Here is a 16,693-nt window from a genome sequence, read left to right as displayed (position 1 = left end):
ATAAACAACAGCATAAGGATAGTATTTAGTATGTGAGAGGGGAAAGATAAAAATGTTGGTACTATTTTGACTAAACAATGATTAGCATTTTTGTTCATTTAGTACATAAACAGTACCTTTTTTTTAAAAAAATTCCCTTTTTACAATTTAAAATATTTACCATGCATCTCTTTATAAAGAAAAACATGCAAAAAAGACGATAGTGAGGTATGGGTCTAAAGAGAACCGGAAACAGTGGTAGAATAATGGCAAACAGAGAGAAAAATTAAATCTTAATTATTATGAAATCCTAAAGGCTCACTTGAATTAATGATTGTTATACATACTACTTGTGGTTTTCTATTTGTTTTATTATTTTTTGTATATATGTATTATATTGTACTTGTTGTATTTTATTTCAAATGCTGAGATTTTCTAATATACAAACAACTAAACAAGAAAATACAAACATACATATTAACTAATATTTCATACTGCAATATACCCAACAATTCTAACGACTAGTCCCCCTTGTGATAATTTCAGTTCAACTGATTAAATACATTAACGATATGGTCAATAATAAATTTTCAAATTTGTATTGAAATTTTTATTTTGTCGACCTTTTTGTTTAACATTTTCAAAAATTCTATTAGTTTTAAATATTTTGTTACAACAACGGATTTAATCTTCGCATAATATAACCTACAGGATATTTGAGTGGGTTGTTTTTTACTTCAGTCAGTTTGTATTACGCCTGCCTGATTGTTTGTACGCCTGCCTGATTGTTTTGATAGTGAATGAAATTTTTTTACAAGGGAAGGGGGGCGCATACTTTGTGAAATAATTTTGAAATAATTGTTATAGACTAAAGAATATGTACCACATAAATCAATTTAATTGAAATTAATGATCAACATTACTGTATTTTTTGTTGAACAGCAATGAAATCCTTATAATTGTAAACATGTATAGAGACGAACTAAAAATTTTATTTAAACAAAAGAGGAAAAGAAAACTAGAATATGCAAAAATATAGCACTACACTTCTATAGTAACTCCTTAGAACAAGTGTCTGTCTGGCTGATTTTTCATAGTAATTAGGCCTCAAAAAAAGTTGATATAGTCTCCTATTAACCTACTTATTACAATTATTTACAACTAATTAGAAAAATCAGTCAATGTAAATCGTGTAAAAAACTTATACAGCTTCCACAGCTTTACGCAGAAAATGAATAATGAATTTGAAAGTATTTATATAACACATTAGTAATAAGATGTTATAAAAGTACTTCTATGTAATAAGAACAATATGAAGTTGTTATTGACAAATATGATAAGTATATAAAACTATATATGAAATTGTTTAACAAATATGCTTTGAAAAATATTTATGCTATTATTTGACACACAATTGTCCATAACTCATTGTGTTTATTTGTTTCTAAAGAACTTGAATTTAATTAAACAAATGTTTTCATTTTCTGGGTTTTTCAACAGATTTCAACAAAAACAATATACAAGCACACACTTAATCGTAGAAGAATAATTTCAAATAAATTATATTAAGGACATACATAGTTGGTAAAATGCACAAAGTAAGACAAATAATAAATAATAAATAACATACGGCAAATACAAATAAACAGTTTTAATTTATATTAAATTTTGTTAAATAGTATTCATTGCAAAAAGTATTTACTGTTTTTCTAAAATTCTTTTATTTGTTAATATATGTACATACGTACATGCTTTATTATATTTAAAATGAATAAATAAATAAATATTTGTTTATTTCTAAGCATAAGTGTTAGAGTGTACCGAGGAACAGCGTTTTAAAGAATTTATGTAGAAATACTTCTGAATAGGATATGGGACTGAATAATTGCGCAATTTTGAGCTGATTATGGAAAAAACAATCTTAAAATTTCACTGAATAATTGCGCAATTTTGAGCTGATTATGGAAAAAACAATTTTTAAATTTCTGTAAAGTGTTTTTGGTCCACAAAATGATTTTTTTGGAATTTAGTCCATCTCAGAATTTTATAGAATTGTCTGAAATTTGTAATACACTAAAAATCGTCTTTCGTAACAGAGAAACACTAACAAAAGTTTTAATTATTTTTCCCACGAGAATCACAAAATTACGAAATTGTTGCTTGAACATGTTGTACTGAGATCAATTAATTAATTTTTCTCGTATTTAGTTAATTAACCTCAAAAAAATGAAATACGGGACACCCTAATAAAAATGTTTCTTAGGGTTTAGACTTTATACAAAAATAATTTTCCTTAATATTTGAACATTTCTCCTTAACTCGAAACTCATAGTACAGTTAGTCATAATTTTTACTAGAAAGGTAAATATTTTTTAACAAATTAAATCATGTAACTTCTCGCAAATCATTTTTTATTTTACTAAAATAAACATTTGTTTTATTATTTAATGTTTTTAAAAAAGAATAGTACATTGTAATTAATTTTCTTTTATTATTTGTATTATTTCCACATACAAACGTATGTATGTACGTTAGAAAGATAACAAAAATTTCAATACATATTTAGTTCTTTTTTTAAAACTACATTTAACGCATGACTTATTGCAGAAAATAAGATACAACATTTCAAAAGAATTTCAATTTTGATTATTTTTGGAAATACAACAGCCCTGTAGGTTTTTATAAAATTAACAAAAAAATATTTTCCAAAATTTTCATCAAGACTTTTGAGGAATCTCATTTAAATTTGATAGATTATAGTCAACGATTCGAACAAAATTATGTGTATGGAAAGGTTCATGATATGATTAATTATATATTTTCATTGAAATTTTAAAAGTTATTGCAACCTTATAGCTTTTGAAAATTTAAGCACATGACATAAAAAGTGCCATAACAATTTTACGTACCAATCACTATGGTTCAGACGAGCACTTTCTGTTGCCAAAACTATTTATTTTGATGTCAACATTAAATTCAATAACTCTTTAATTGCAACCCACTGAAGTTGATTTGATACAGATTAGATCTTTTTTATAACTTAAACAAAAAAACAAATGAAAAAATTGATTTTCGAAATGAAAGATAAATGAAAGGCCTATAATAATTATCATAAAAAGATGACCCAAAACAATGGGAGAAACATGGATGTTTGACATAACTTCTTAAATCTTCACAATCATCAACTTAATAAAAGCTTTTAAACAAAGTCTGATCTTTTCCCAGTATGAAACTTTAAGAAGCTTTTAAACGGAAATAGTTCCAAGTGGTTATTTTCTGGACATTTTTCGATTTTCGGAAAAACTTACTTTTTGTTATAAACCGTATTTACTTTAATTATTCAAAATTTTTGCAAATATGGTTAAATATTTGAGAATAAAAATTTAATGTTTTAATAATAAAAGTTTTGGGTGCTTGCACCTGTTTTGGAGACCTAACAATCAACTCAGAAAAAAAATCAATTATATAAAATTAACCCACTCTTTATCAGATTTTTTTATTTTTGGCCCTATTTTTTGATAATTTTTTTTAATTAAAAAAAAAATAAATTACAAAAAATTGTTAACGTTTTATTCCTGAATTACAAACTTACGGATCTGATCATAGTTCATTTCTTACATGCCCATTCATAATTTTTTGGAAAACACTTGGAAGTGTGAGTGATAAAAATGACATTTATTTACCAAAATTTAAAATTATTACAACGTAATTTTTAATATTTTTGTGACAGAAATCCATTGTTAGAGAGTTGTGAGGAAGACCAGTAAAATTTTTTGTATAAAAAACTAATATATTTATTTTTTTTTCCTCATAATTTAACCCTTTTTAACATTTGACGTCCTAGTTTTTTTTTAAATATTTTTTCTAGACTTAGACGGCCAAAATAAAGAAATCCATATAGGTTTTCTATCATGAGCAAAATCGTTGTAAACTAATGTAATCATTTATAACTTTTTAATTGCTTTATTAAATCAATAACTCAATTTTAATGTTTTCAATCAATTTGAAATATATCTAGAGGTTTATAATAATGATACAAATTCTGCAAATGCAACAGATCTTAAAAGATTTGGAAGAATGCTGAAAAAATTAACTTTCTGATGGCCTATAACATTACATATTTTTTAAACTTATAATTTTAATAATTCAGGACACGATATCTCAAATCCCACATGAGAAATTTGTCGGTCTATGTAATTAAAATTTCGTTTTCCTTGAAAAGTGTCTTAGATGACTACCTAACTAAAAATTTTGATACAGGATAAAATGTTAGCATTTTATGTAATTATATAAGATATAAAATGTATCTACTACTAGTAGATCAGTGAATGCTTTTACAAAATTTATTTTTAATATATTATCTAATTATTAAAATTATGTTTTGAATAGTACAAATTATTTCAATGAATAACATTTTTTTTTAATTTCAATAAAATATTTAACACAAACAAAAACAAATAATAACAAAAACTCAAACGTATCTAAAACCATTAAAATACATTAATTAAAATAAATATTTAAACAATTTGAATTTAAGCAAAAAAGAAAAATGAAAAAAGTTAAAAATCAGCCTTGATTTAAAAACGCTCTTGTTCTAAAAGCACTAGTGGAAAACTATAAAAATATTAAATAAAGTATAAAAATAAAACTTTTTGTAGAAAATAAAAAAACGCATTCAAGTAACAATTAAATACACACTTGCACTTGGAATATGAGGCTTAATTAAAAAGCAATTGCTTCTATAATACTCATACGTATACGAATACACATAAAAATAAGTAAAAATATTAAATTCGGTCATGCTGAATTTTGTATACCCTTTATTGTCTTTGTTTTTATAAACTTTTTTTTTTTTTGAGAAGAAAAAATAAAATATATCAAGGTAATAAATGGACTTGATCTGGATAACACAGCAGTAGTCTAATAAGATATTAATAATGTGTTATATTAAAAATTTCTCTTGTCTGTGAAACTATAAATGCTGTATACTTTTTCTGATTACTTGTTAGCGTTTGTGGTAAAAACATGCCTCTAATGCAATCACCGTGTTAAAATAATGACATATAAAATGATATTGTGTAAGTACTTTTTGCATTTTAACTCCTTACATGGTAATGAAAGTTTTTACAGGAGAGTTTTTTTATGTGGTAAAAAATCAAGTTTCATTCATAAATTGTTTCTATCCCTAGTATCTGAAACGAACTCTTCCAAATATTTTGTTATGATTTTCAACTGTAAAACAAGGAATAGTTTACTGCTGCTATGGGTTTTCTTGTGTTTTGCTATATATAATGTTGTATTTTTGATAATATTTTCATGAGTTGTTTTGGAAATTTATTCGTTATTTATGGGATCTACAAAAAAAATGAATTTAACAAACATACAGAGTGATCAGTAGAATCACTAAATCTGTAGGGGTAAACTAAATTTTAAGTTTTGTTAGTATACGTATATGTTTAGTGGTAAATGTATGTATGAATGTATATGAAAGTTTGTGGTAGACTTTAAGCCATGTGTTGAGAAAACACACTGCTGCCATTTATAAACAGTAATGGGTTTGTGCAAAAAAAATACTCATATAGCAAACAACACACAAGAAGCGAAAAAAAAACGTATAATATTATTATAAAACTAACTGGCCACCACAAAGTCATTGCCACTAACGGTTTTTTTTCTAATCTAAAATAAACGAACATACAAAACGGTCGCAAACCCACGTTCAGTCAAGTGCAAAAATTGTCAAGTGTGATAAAGCATGGAAAAAAACCCAAACCAACACAATTGTTGTTGAAGATTACAAAAACAAAAAGGTCATTACAGTCATCATACCCATGCGTTCGGGGACACCAACAAACTCACAGTCACTGAAAGAATATCCATTCTCATACTTTGTGATATATTGTCATTTAAATGGTTATTATTTAAGGTGACCTTAGTGATTTTGAAGCCTACAGCAATAATCGAAATAATTTTGGGCGCTACACCTCTTACAAAAATAAACTAAAAATAAAAAAGTAATAACGGTCAACAAAATTAAAAAAAATCTAAACCTAAAAAATAATTGAATCTGACCTCACATCTTGGTTTTGAAATTTCGTGTCCAGAAATTTTAAAAAATGCAATTTTTTGCCTTTTTTAGATTTCAGGCAATTATTGCTTGCAAAACGGTTAAGTTTTCAAGTTGTCATAATAAAACGAAAAACTTTTCTAATAATTCTATTATTTTCCTCCAACTGCAATAATAAGTAATAATAAGTGGTAACAAAGAGTTTTGGTCACCTTAATCATAAAAATTAAATAACTAACAAAATGTGCAAATTATGTGCATTTCTAAGCAGATTTTTTTTATTATTATTCTTTTTAACTCACATACCGAAACAAAAAGTAAACTAAAACAACAGCAACAAAAAGAAACATTTAAATAAATCGAATCATTTTGTATTCCAAGTCATGAACATTGATAGCTTCTTCTACTGCTATTGTTTGTGATGATGTAACAACACTTATGTTGTTGTTGGCGATAAGAGACACCATTAACAGCAAAAATAACAACAACAGTAGCAATAGAAACAACAACTAAGTAGCAGTTACAAACGCCATAATAAGAAACAAAAAGAACAACGCCTTCTACTTGTCGCTCAAGTGCTTGATTGTGTAAAGTACACAAAAACACACACTAACAGCGCATTCAAATAACTAGAAAAGCCCAAATATTTTCTAATGTGTTAGAGAGTGTGTGTAGTACGGAAAAACGTACGTGTAAATTAGTATGTGTATGAATGTATGTACGTAAACGTTGTTAAGTTGTAGTGTGTTTTGATTGTTAAGATAGAATGTTGTCGAACAAATGGCTGTCAAACTTCTGAAACATAAGGGGTTGTTGTAGAGAAGAAGTATTTTTTCAAGTGCCTGTACAAGTCAATAAAATCATGTTAATTTCTTTAACATTTTCCGACACACATGCAGACATTTATACAATTCCATTATAAAACAAGAGGAGAGAAAGGAAGAAAAATAAATGTCTACAACAGTAGCTGATTGTTGTCAAAGTTGTTGACAACCATCACTGGCTGTCATTAACGCTTTAAACAGAAACTAAGGAAGAAAATATATTAAATTAGTCTGAGGTAGGATTGTATTTAAAAAAAATAATATTTAAAATTTAAAAAACTCTTCAATTCTTGTTAAGATACTTTCATACTCAATTTAAAAAAAGATTTAAATGATCTCAGTCCATGACCAAATCAACTAGAAAAATTTTATAACAAATGAGATTTATAATTATCATTATTTATATTATTATTTTATGGCACTTTAAGACAAGTTTTCTTATGACTTGAGGCTAAATGTGTATTTGTGTTTTATTTTACAATTTTTCTAACAAATGTTAACACTTTAATGGCATTTTAGAATAAATATTTAATAAAATATTATATGTTTACTATTAATGGAATTGTTTATTATTTATGTAATTGGTTTGATTAATTTTATGTTATGACAATCCAGAAGCCCCTTAATTTTATAGATTAGTTTTTAAAATATGCATACATATAAAGTATTTAACAGATAAAACAATATACATAAATGAGAGATTTCTCAATAATTTCAATAAAAGTCCAATACACATAACTGTGTACGGTCAATTTGTTAAAACCAACGAAATGATCCTTGTAATGTACAAGGATAAATAAACAAATGTTTACGAACATACTAAATCCACGTACAAACTCACAAAAAAGAAACACACACACAGACAACATAATAAATATTACAAATGAAAATAAAACTCATTAGTAATTCATTCATTTTGATAATGATAGTGTGATAATTACAGTCATCTAATGATGACAATAAATACTAATGGACAAACGTTAATACGTATTTAATGTTATTTTCAACCAAAATGGCCACAAAGCAACAACATACTCCTATTTTAACCCGCACAGAAAAATAAAAACCTGGATCTCATTGTTTTCATTTCAAGCACCTCACGCTGCCTTGTCAACATGGAAGGCGCACAGATTAGCGGTAACATTTGTTGAAATAAAACTATAGCGCACAGTTTGTTTGGGGGAGGAGAAAAGCATTGTAATAATTACCCGTACATAAAAATTAAAACAATTGAAATTGATGAACATAAAATGTCACCAACAGAGCGTTAATAAATTGCCTATACAAAAGCAAAAAAGGAAAATGTTAAAATAAAAATAGTACTAGTATGTAAAAAATCATTTTTAGACTGTCATTAACAAAATTGTTTATAAGTACCATTTATTTAGAAACCATTTGTGATGTTGTATTTTATGTTTAAGTGATTTTTATTATGTTTTAACTCCAGCTTTAAAAGACAAAGAAATGTATTAAATCCCATAAAATTTGCGCAAACACATTAAAGTTTAGTTCTAGTTCAGTTCTAGTTCAGTTCTAGTTCAGTTCTAGTTCAGTTCTAGTTCAGTTCTAGTTCAGTTCTAGTTCAGTTCTAGTTCAGTTCTAGTTCAAGTTCTAGTTCAGTTCTAGTTCAGTTCTAGTTCAGTTCTAGTTCAGTTCTAGTTCAGTTCTAGTTCAGTTCTAGTTCAGTTCTAGTTCAGTTCTAGTTCAGTTCTAGTTCAGTTCTAGTTCAGTTCTAGTTCAGTTCTAGTTCAGTTCTAGTTCAGTTCTAGTTCAGTTTTAGTTCAGTTCTAGTTCAGTTCTAGTTCAGTTCTAGTTCAGTTCTAGTTCAGTTCTAGTTCAGTTCTAGTTCAGTTCTAGTTCAGTTCTAGTTCAGTTCTAGTTCAGTTCTAGTTCAATTCCAGTTCAGTTCTAGTTCAGTTCTAGTTCAGTTCTAGTTCAGTTCTAGTTCAGTTCTAGTTCTGTTCTAGTTCTGTTCTAGTTCTGTTCTAGTTCTGTTCTAGTTCTGTTCTAGTTCTGTTCTAGTTCTGTTCTAGTTCTGTTCTAGTTCTGTTCTAGTTCTGTTCTAGTTCTGTTCTAGTTCTGTTCTATTTCTGTTCTAGTTCTGTTCTAGTTCTGTTCTAGTTCTGTTCTAGTTCTGTTCTAGTTCTGTTCTAGTTCTGTTCTAGTTCTGTTCTAGTTCTGTTCTAGTTCTGTTTTCGTTATATTCTAGTTCTGTTTTAGTTCTATTCTAGTTCTGTTCTAGTTCTGTTCTAGTTCTGTTCTAGTTCTGTTCTAGTTCTGTTCTAGTTCTGTTCTAGTTCTGTTCTAGTTCTGTTCTAGTTCTGTTCTAGTTCTGTTCTAGTTCTGTTCTAGTTCTGTTCTAGTTCTGTTCTATTTCTGTTCTAGTTCTGTTCTAGTTCTGTTCTAGTTCTGTTCTAGTTCTGTTCTAGTTCTGTTCTAGTTCTGTTCTAGTTCTGTTCTATTTCTGTTCTAGTTCTGTTCTAGTTCTGTTCTAGTTCTGTTCTAGTTCTGTTCTAGTTCTGTTCTAGTTCTGTTCTAGTTCTGTTCTAGTTCTGTTCTAGTTCTGTTCTAGTTCTGTTCTAGTTCTGTTCTAGTTCTGTTCTAGTTCTGTTCTAGTTCTGTTCTAGTTCTGTTCTAGTTCTGTTCTAGTTCTGTTCTAGTTCTGTTCTAGTTCTGTTCTAGTTCTGTTCTAGTTCTGTTCTAGTTCTGTTCTGTTCTAGTTCTGTTCTAGTTCTGTTCTAGTTCTGTTCTAGTTCTGTTCTAGTTCTGTTCTAGTTCTGTTCTAGTTCTGTTCTAGTTCTGTTCTAGTTCTGTTTCTAGTTCTGTTCTAGTTCTGTTCTAGTTCTGTTCTAGTTCTGTTCTAGTTCTGTTCTAGTTCTGTTCTAGTTCTGTTCTAGTTCTGTTCTAGTTCTGTTCTAGTTCTGTTCTAGTTCTGTTCTAGTTCTGTTCTAGTTCTGTTCTAGTTCTGTTCTAGTTCTGTTCTAGTTCTGTTCTAGTTCTGTTCTAGTTCTGTTCTAGTTCTGTTCTAGTTCTGTTCTAGTTCTGTTTTCTGTTCTAGTTCTGTTCTAGTTCTGTTCTAGTTCTATTCTAGTTCTGTTCTAGTTCTGTTCTAGTTCTGTTCTAGTTCTGTTCTAGTTCTGTTCTAGTTCTGTTCTAGTTCTGTTCTAGTACTGTTCTAGTACTGTTCTAGTTCTGTTCTAGTTCTGTTCTAGTTCTGTTCTAGTTCTGTTCTAGTTCTGTTCTATTTCTGTTCTAGTTCTGTTCTAGTTCTGTTCTAGTTCTGTTCTAGTTCTGTTCTAGTTCTGTTCTAGTTCTGTTCTAGTTCTGTTCTAGTTCTGTTCCAGTTCTGTTCTAGTTCTGTTCTAGTTCTGTTCTAGTTCTGTTCTAGTTCTGTTCTAGTTCTATTCTAGTTCTGTCCTAGTTATGTTCTAGTTCTGTTCTATTTCTCTTCTAGTTCTGTTCTTGTTGGGAATACTTCTCCATTTTTTTGTGCTACTTTATTTATACACATTCAACTAGCGAACAGAAATTTAAATATTTGCACTGTTTCATATAAAACATCAACTAAACATAAGGAACTGAGGAAATAGAGGAGAGACAAATACTTAGTTAAACATAAAAAAGGATATAACGGAAAATATATGTGTATATCCTTTTTAACCATTATGTTGTTAACAAACATATGTAGATAATGATAGTTGTTAAAGTGTATGACCCTTATTCTATGGAAATATTTAACACCCATACAAGTGGATGCAAGTATATTGAGTTAACTTCCACTCTTCAGCCATTCGATTTTTTATTTCAATTTCATTTTGTATAATGGCGTGCCTTTTTTACAAAGGGTACGGTATATATAAATGAAGCTGTGTATATGTGTGTGTAAATATCCTTGGACCTTCAATACAAAATGTTTATGTACAAAATAAAAGTGTTAATAATGTGGCTTGACATGGTTCTTTCTTTATTTCATTCTTTCTTTCGTTTTATTTTTGATTTCTTTTGCTGAAAATCTTAAAGATTTTAAATGTTAACATATTCCCATTCCCAGGATTACTGCCTCTTACTGTTCCATGCTTAAATTTTATTTGATTTTGTTGGATTTTTTCAACTGTTGTCATTTATTGTTATTGTTGCTGTTGTTGTTATGTTATTTATTTTTGTGTACTTTTTAAAAGGATTTCAAAATAAATGTCTAAATGTGGGCTGATGCTTATAACTGGGTGTTGTAAGTCGAACGAAGTAAATATTTTATGGATTACGTGGTCACTTAAAAATTCTGCTTTTCTTCATTTCATTCCATTTAAACTCATCTCTAAAAATAACTAAATTATATTAAGTTTGTTTTTTATTTTTATTTATTTTTCAACATCATTGTCACATCAAATCTAGCATTTTATGTATAGTTGTGTTTGGTAAAAAGCAAACCCTTGTTTTTAAAATATTGAATTATCTTGTTTTTTGTTGTACTTTTTATATATTTTTAGTACTTTTCATACTTTTACTGTAACTTTATCTCTTGTTTCCCATATTTTTGTTCATATATTTATTGTGGCTTAAAAATATATACTTTTTTGTCTGACTTTGGCCTTGAATTACTTGTCGAAATATGACTTCTGTGTAAAAAAAAAAAAACATATTTATTTCAGTTGTAGATTTATTTATATTAAAATTTCATAGAAACATATTTTAAATTGTTATTGCTATTGTTGTTATTCATTAAATATTATTAAATAAGAAGGCTTTGCCCAAAAGAAATTGATAAATTTATAAAAGTTTTCGGAGATTTTGTATTAAGGAATAAAATTTTTGAATATTTTAGGGGAACAATGTTTTAAAGTTTCGTATAATAATTGCGTAGGAGTTGACCAAAAAGATATAATGGGGTTTTATTTAAATGTGAAAAGCTTGCTTTTTATTGTGAAGAATTTTAAATGTGATGTAGGAGTAAATTATAAGGTTCGTATTCATAAACATTTAACAAATTCTAAATGATTTTTTTTTAATAAGGCAGAATATAGTATAGAAAAATGTTAAAGGAAAGAAAGACATACATTCATATGTTTCATTTCTACAACTGAGTGAAAATACAAGTAAAACTGTTCTAGAAATGAACTATAAATGAACTAGTAGAACTGACCTAGAACTGAACTAGGACTGAACTAAAAATAAACTAAAACATAAGCTTATTCGCACAAATTTTTTTCAAATAAAAATGCCTTTCACACCAAGAAATTATGATAAGAATATTGTGATATAATTACATAGTATAATTTTCTATCCTATAATAACTATAAACAGTAAAAAATATTTATTTCAGAACAATATGAAGGAAAACCAAATAAAATTTTAACTTAAAATCATTAAGGGAAAATCTGAAAAAAACACAAACTCAACAATAACCAACAATTTGTTTTCCTTATAAAATTAAAAACAACAAATTAAACAGATTTTAATGCAAATTATGTAAAAATGTATTTTGCAAACAACAATCAAGATAATTATTATAGACCCACATGGTTTAAAGAACATTCAAAGATACGAACGGCAGCTGAAATATGAATTAGTCTGAATATTAAAACAAAAAATATTTAAACTTTTTTTTATTTTGTGGTAATTTGTATCCCAACTTTTTAGTAAAAAAAAATAATATGAAAGAAAAACAAATTATGTGAGAATAAAAAATTTGAATTATTATTTTGGGTTTAATATAAGAGGAAAAATGTGACAATAAAAAATGTATAAAAACAGTAGATGAAAATTATCTCATTTGTGTGAAGCAAATGGAAATCAACAAAGCAAAATATTGTTTTGAAAGGAGAAGTTAGCTAAAAAAAGGATAAATATATAATTTTAAAGCATTTGAAATCAAAAAGGAGATTCAAGACTTTAAGTTCACAAGGAATAAAAAAAACATAAAATAAAGTAAACTGATAAGTGTGGTTCTAGGCGAAAATGTTGTATTTCAATCTTTTAGAAGTAAGACTTAAGACTTATTATTGCGACACATTTTGCGTAGGAACATTGTATATAAATACCAAAAATTTTATTTTTAAAACTCTATTTCAAAAGGCATTGAAATTTGATTATACAAACAATTCCACCTTATACAACCTTCTCCTGACAAGTGACATATTGTGGTTTATGGCGGAACTGATGATAAAAGATGAAAATTTCAAGATTAAATAACAAAAAATAACAAGCAACTACAAAAAAACATTTTAAATACACACAAACACTTTTATTTCTACAAAAAGATGACAGCACATGTGACATTAAGGTTAAAGTTTATATTTTAATACTTTTTTACTAAACACACACACATATTTTGACACAATATAAACATAATAATATAAAATAAAATAATACTTATAATGACATATAAAAAAGGGGTTATTTACTTCTGTTTGCTTTTTTTCGTTTTTTAACCCACACTCATGTATTTGGGTTAACACTCTTGTTAGAAAAAAGGAAAAAAAACTTTTCTTTTAAATTTTTCTTTTTTTGGTTTTGGTTGGGGAATTGCAAACAAAATTCAAAAGAAAGTTGTCATTTGATAACACATATAGACAAATTTACACAAACAAACATAATTTATTTCCCAGTAGTTCGGAAAGTCTATTCAAAGCTAGTTATTTTGCCGTCAATTTCTGAAATTGTTGTCGCCTTTTTTTTGACAATAAACTTATTTAATACAAAATTAATGTTATCATGTTATGATCCTTTCGATTAATATTATGGATAATAGACCAGTATTTTGGATTGTTAATAACACTTATTAGCTGCCTCTTCCTCTAAATGCAAACGAACATTTTATATTAAAAAAATAACAATTTTTCGAATTTATTTGTTATTTTCAATTTAAAGCTAGAAAATACTTGTTCGTTCGCATTTAGTGGAACAGGCCCTAAATGTGAATAAACCATTAGGGTCATGTTGTTTTAAAGAAAACTGCTGGGTTATTTTTGGTTACTAAATTTTATTTGAAAACCATTAAAAATTTAAGTATAATTGAAGGGTTTTATAATGTTTGTGAAAAACAAATAAAGAAGCCAAAAATAAAAATATATCTAAATATTTGACAAATGAAATTGTTGTTAGTATAACGTTGCAAATTTTTATGGAGGCTTTATACATTAAGTAGATGCAAAATTATATGAAAAAAAAATTTTTTTTTAAATTTCCAAAATTTTTTTAACATCAATAAAAATTTATTTTTATAAACAACCAAATAAACATTATTTTAAAATAAAAAATCATAAAAGATGTAATATAAATTAATTGAAGGCTACAATACGTATGATTGATTTTATTTTATTTAATATTACGTATTCGTGAGTTTTGAATATTTTTCTTTCTCAAAAAATGGAAAATTATTAAAACGGATGGTAATTATTGACCGATCCACATGTAATTAAGTGAAGAAATTTTTGTATGTATACATATTGAAAGAAATTATAACACTGCATTTTTTTACTAAAATAAAATCACGGACCGATTTTTAAGAATTCTAATAGTCCGTCCAACAAATGAAAACAATTTCAAAAAAGAAAATCGTAAAAGAAAAAATATAGATTAATAGAAGGCTACACTACGTATAATTGATTTTATTTTATTTAATATTACGTATTCGTGAACGTTGAGTATTTTTCTATCGCATGAAACGGATAATTATTAAAACGAGTGGATCGGTCATTAATTAACTGATCCACATGTAATTTAGTGTAGAGATTTTGGTATGTATACATAATTAAAGAAGTTATAATAGTGCAGTTTTTCACAAAAATAAAATTACGGACCGATTTTAAATAATTTTAAAAGTACGATAGAGTCCGAACGGATAAAACTAGATAGTTAAAATTTTTGTTTTGGTATTGAAAATGTGCAATATCGTTTCACGTTTTCTCATAGTCTCCAAACAAATGGTCACACTAAAAACAGATTAACTGTTTTAATAATGAGGGTATAGGGATGAAATTTTGTTTTATATACCCACAATCACAAAGTGAGGGTGTATATTGATTTTGTCATTCCGTTTGTAACACATCGAAATATTGACCAGAGACCCACAAAAGTATACATATTCTAGGTACTTATTAAATTTCAAAACGATGTAACCATATCTGTACGTCTGTCTATCTGTTGAAAGCAAGATAAAAACCGAACGACAGAACTAGAGGGTTGAAATTTTCAACAAATATTTATTATAGGTAAAGTTTGTTTGGGCAACTGTCCACATTTTCGTATAGCCTCACAAAGGGCCCCTTCAGAAAACTAATTTAAAGCACATTACTGTGCCTTTATAGGGAAGCATTCCATTTAAGGCATTCGTCATAGTCGAAAATAATACTCTTACTTATTTTTTTATTTTGCTATTGAAAAATATAGATATGGTAAAAGCCAACGCATGAGCAATTTTTTATTATAATATCAATCATACGTTATATTTATATTGCAATTTATTTTATTTCAAAAAACTAATTGTTTTAAGAGTAAAGTTTTCAACTTTACAACCTTCAATCAATAAAAAAAAGCAAGAAAAAACTTTGGAAATGTATAAAAGTTTTATAAAATACATTTTTATTTTATTGAATTAATTACAATGCTGTTGAATAAAGAATAAATATTTTAATTTATTTTTCTCTAAAGGTCTTTAATTTTTAGACATTTGAAAATTGAGATATTGCAACAATAGTCATACTTTCAAAATTATTGTCGTATCTTGTAAAAATCAAAAGAAAAGCAAAAGCTGTTAATTTTAATTTGAGAAAAAATCATAAAATTTTAAATAAAATATATTACAAAAGTTTCTTACTGTTTTGTTTAAAACTCACCGTATTTTTAAATGCTATTTAATTTATGTTTAGATTTTTTTCATAAATTAACAAATTTTCTAAATTCAATTTAAATCATGTTTATTTTATATCATTTTGTTTTCCACAATTTTATACGAAATTAAATTTAAACTACTATGTTTGTAAATATGTAATAAATAAATATACATATTTTAAATAATAATATATTTATATTTAGATTTTATTTAATTAAAATTTTTAAATTAAATTGTTTTTATTTGTTTAAAACAGGCAACCGCAGCTAAACACCAGAGTTTTGAGTAAAAAAATAAAACTAAACTGAATTAACACTAATTAAAATCATTTTAATGCTGACACACAGACAGTAGAGACGGAAAAATAATTAGATATTTAAAAGCAGAAAGTATATTTGAAAATAAAAAATAAATAATATGAAATATTAATAAACTAACAAAAGTGAGAGTAGAGTTAAACATTTTAAGTTTACTTAAAATTTAGGTAAAAGAACACATAAGAAATAAAACGACTGAATAAATAGTTGTGTTTTTAATCTCGTGATAGTTGATACACTATTGCACGGTGAGAGTAGTTGTTATTTTATCTATATATAATGAATAGCCCCAAAACTATTTCACTTTGCATAAAACGATGTTTTTGTAAAGCAAATTAAAATTTGTGAATTTTTTCCAGTTTTATTTTAACATATTTTTTAGTAAAGTGTAATTTTACTGATCAAATTATGACAACATTCAATTATACTATAATCATGTATAACTATATAATGATAAATAAAAAAATAATATATAATATAATATTTTATATAATATTTTATAATTGTTACAGTAACCATAATATGTTTAGACTACAATCATAATTTTAACATAATATATTGCTCCTAGAAGATAATTACCATAACCATATTTTTTCTCTGCGTGTACGCTTAGATAGAGATCTATACAAGTTTGGTATTCCGCTTGTAACACATATGTTTCTGATCGTAAAAAATA

At 26.5% G+C, this 16,693-nt stretch overlaps 1 protein-coding gene across 1 annotated transcript in view; it reads right to left on the bottom strand.

Moving 5' to 3' along the window:
• The window catches only part of LOC111675808 (homeobox protein 2), a 162,385-nt gene that overhangs the window by 133,766 nt on the left and 11,926 nt on the right, over positions 1-16,693 (bottom strand). The window lies entirely within an intron of this gene.

This window comes from Lucilia cuprina, chromosome 4 (assembly GCF_022045245.1).
Source record: "Lucilia cuprina isolate Lc7/37 chromosome 4, ASM2204524v1, whole genome shotgun sequence".
NCBI classification, from domain to species: domain Eukaryota; kingdom Metazoa; phylum Arthropoda; class Insecta; order Diptera; family Calliphoridae; genus Lucilia; species Lucilia cuprina.
This window is presented reverse-complemented; position numbering and strand designations above follow the sequence as displayed.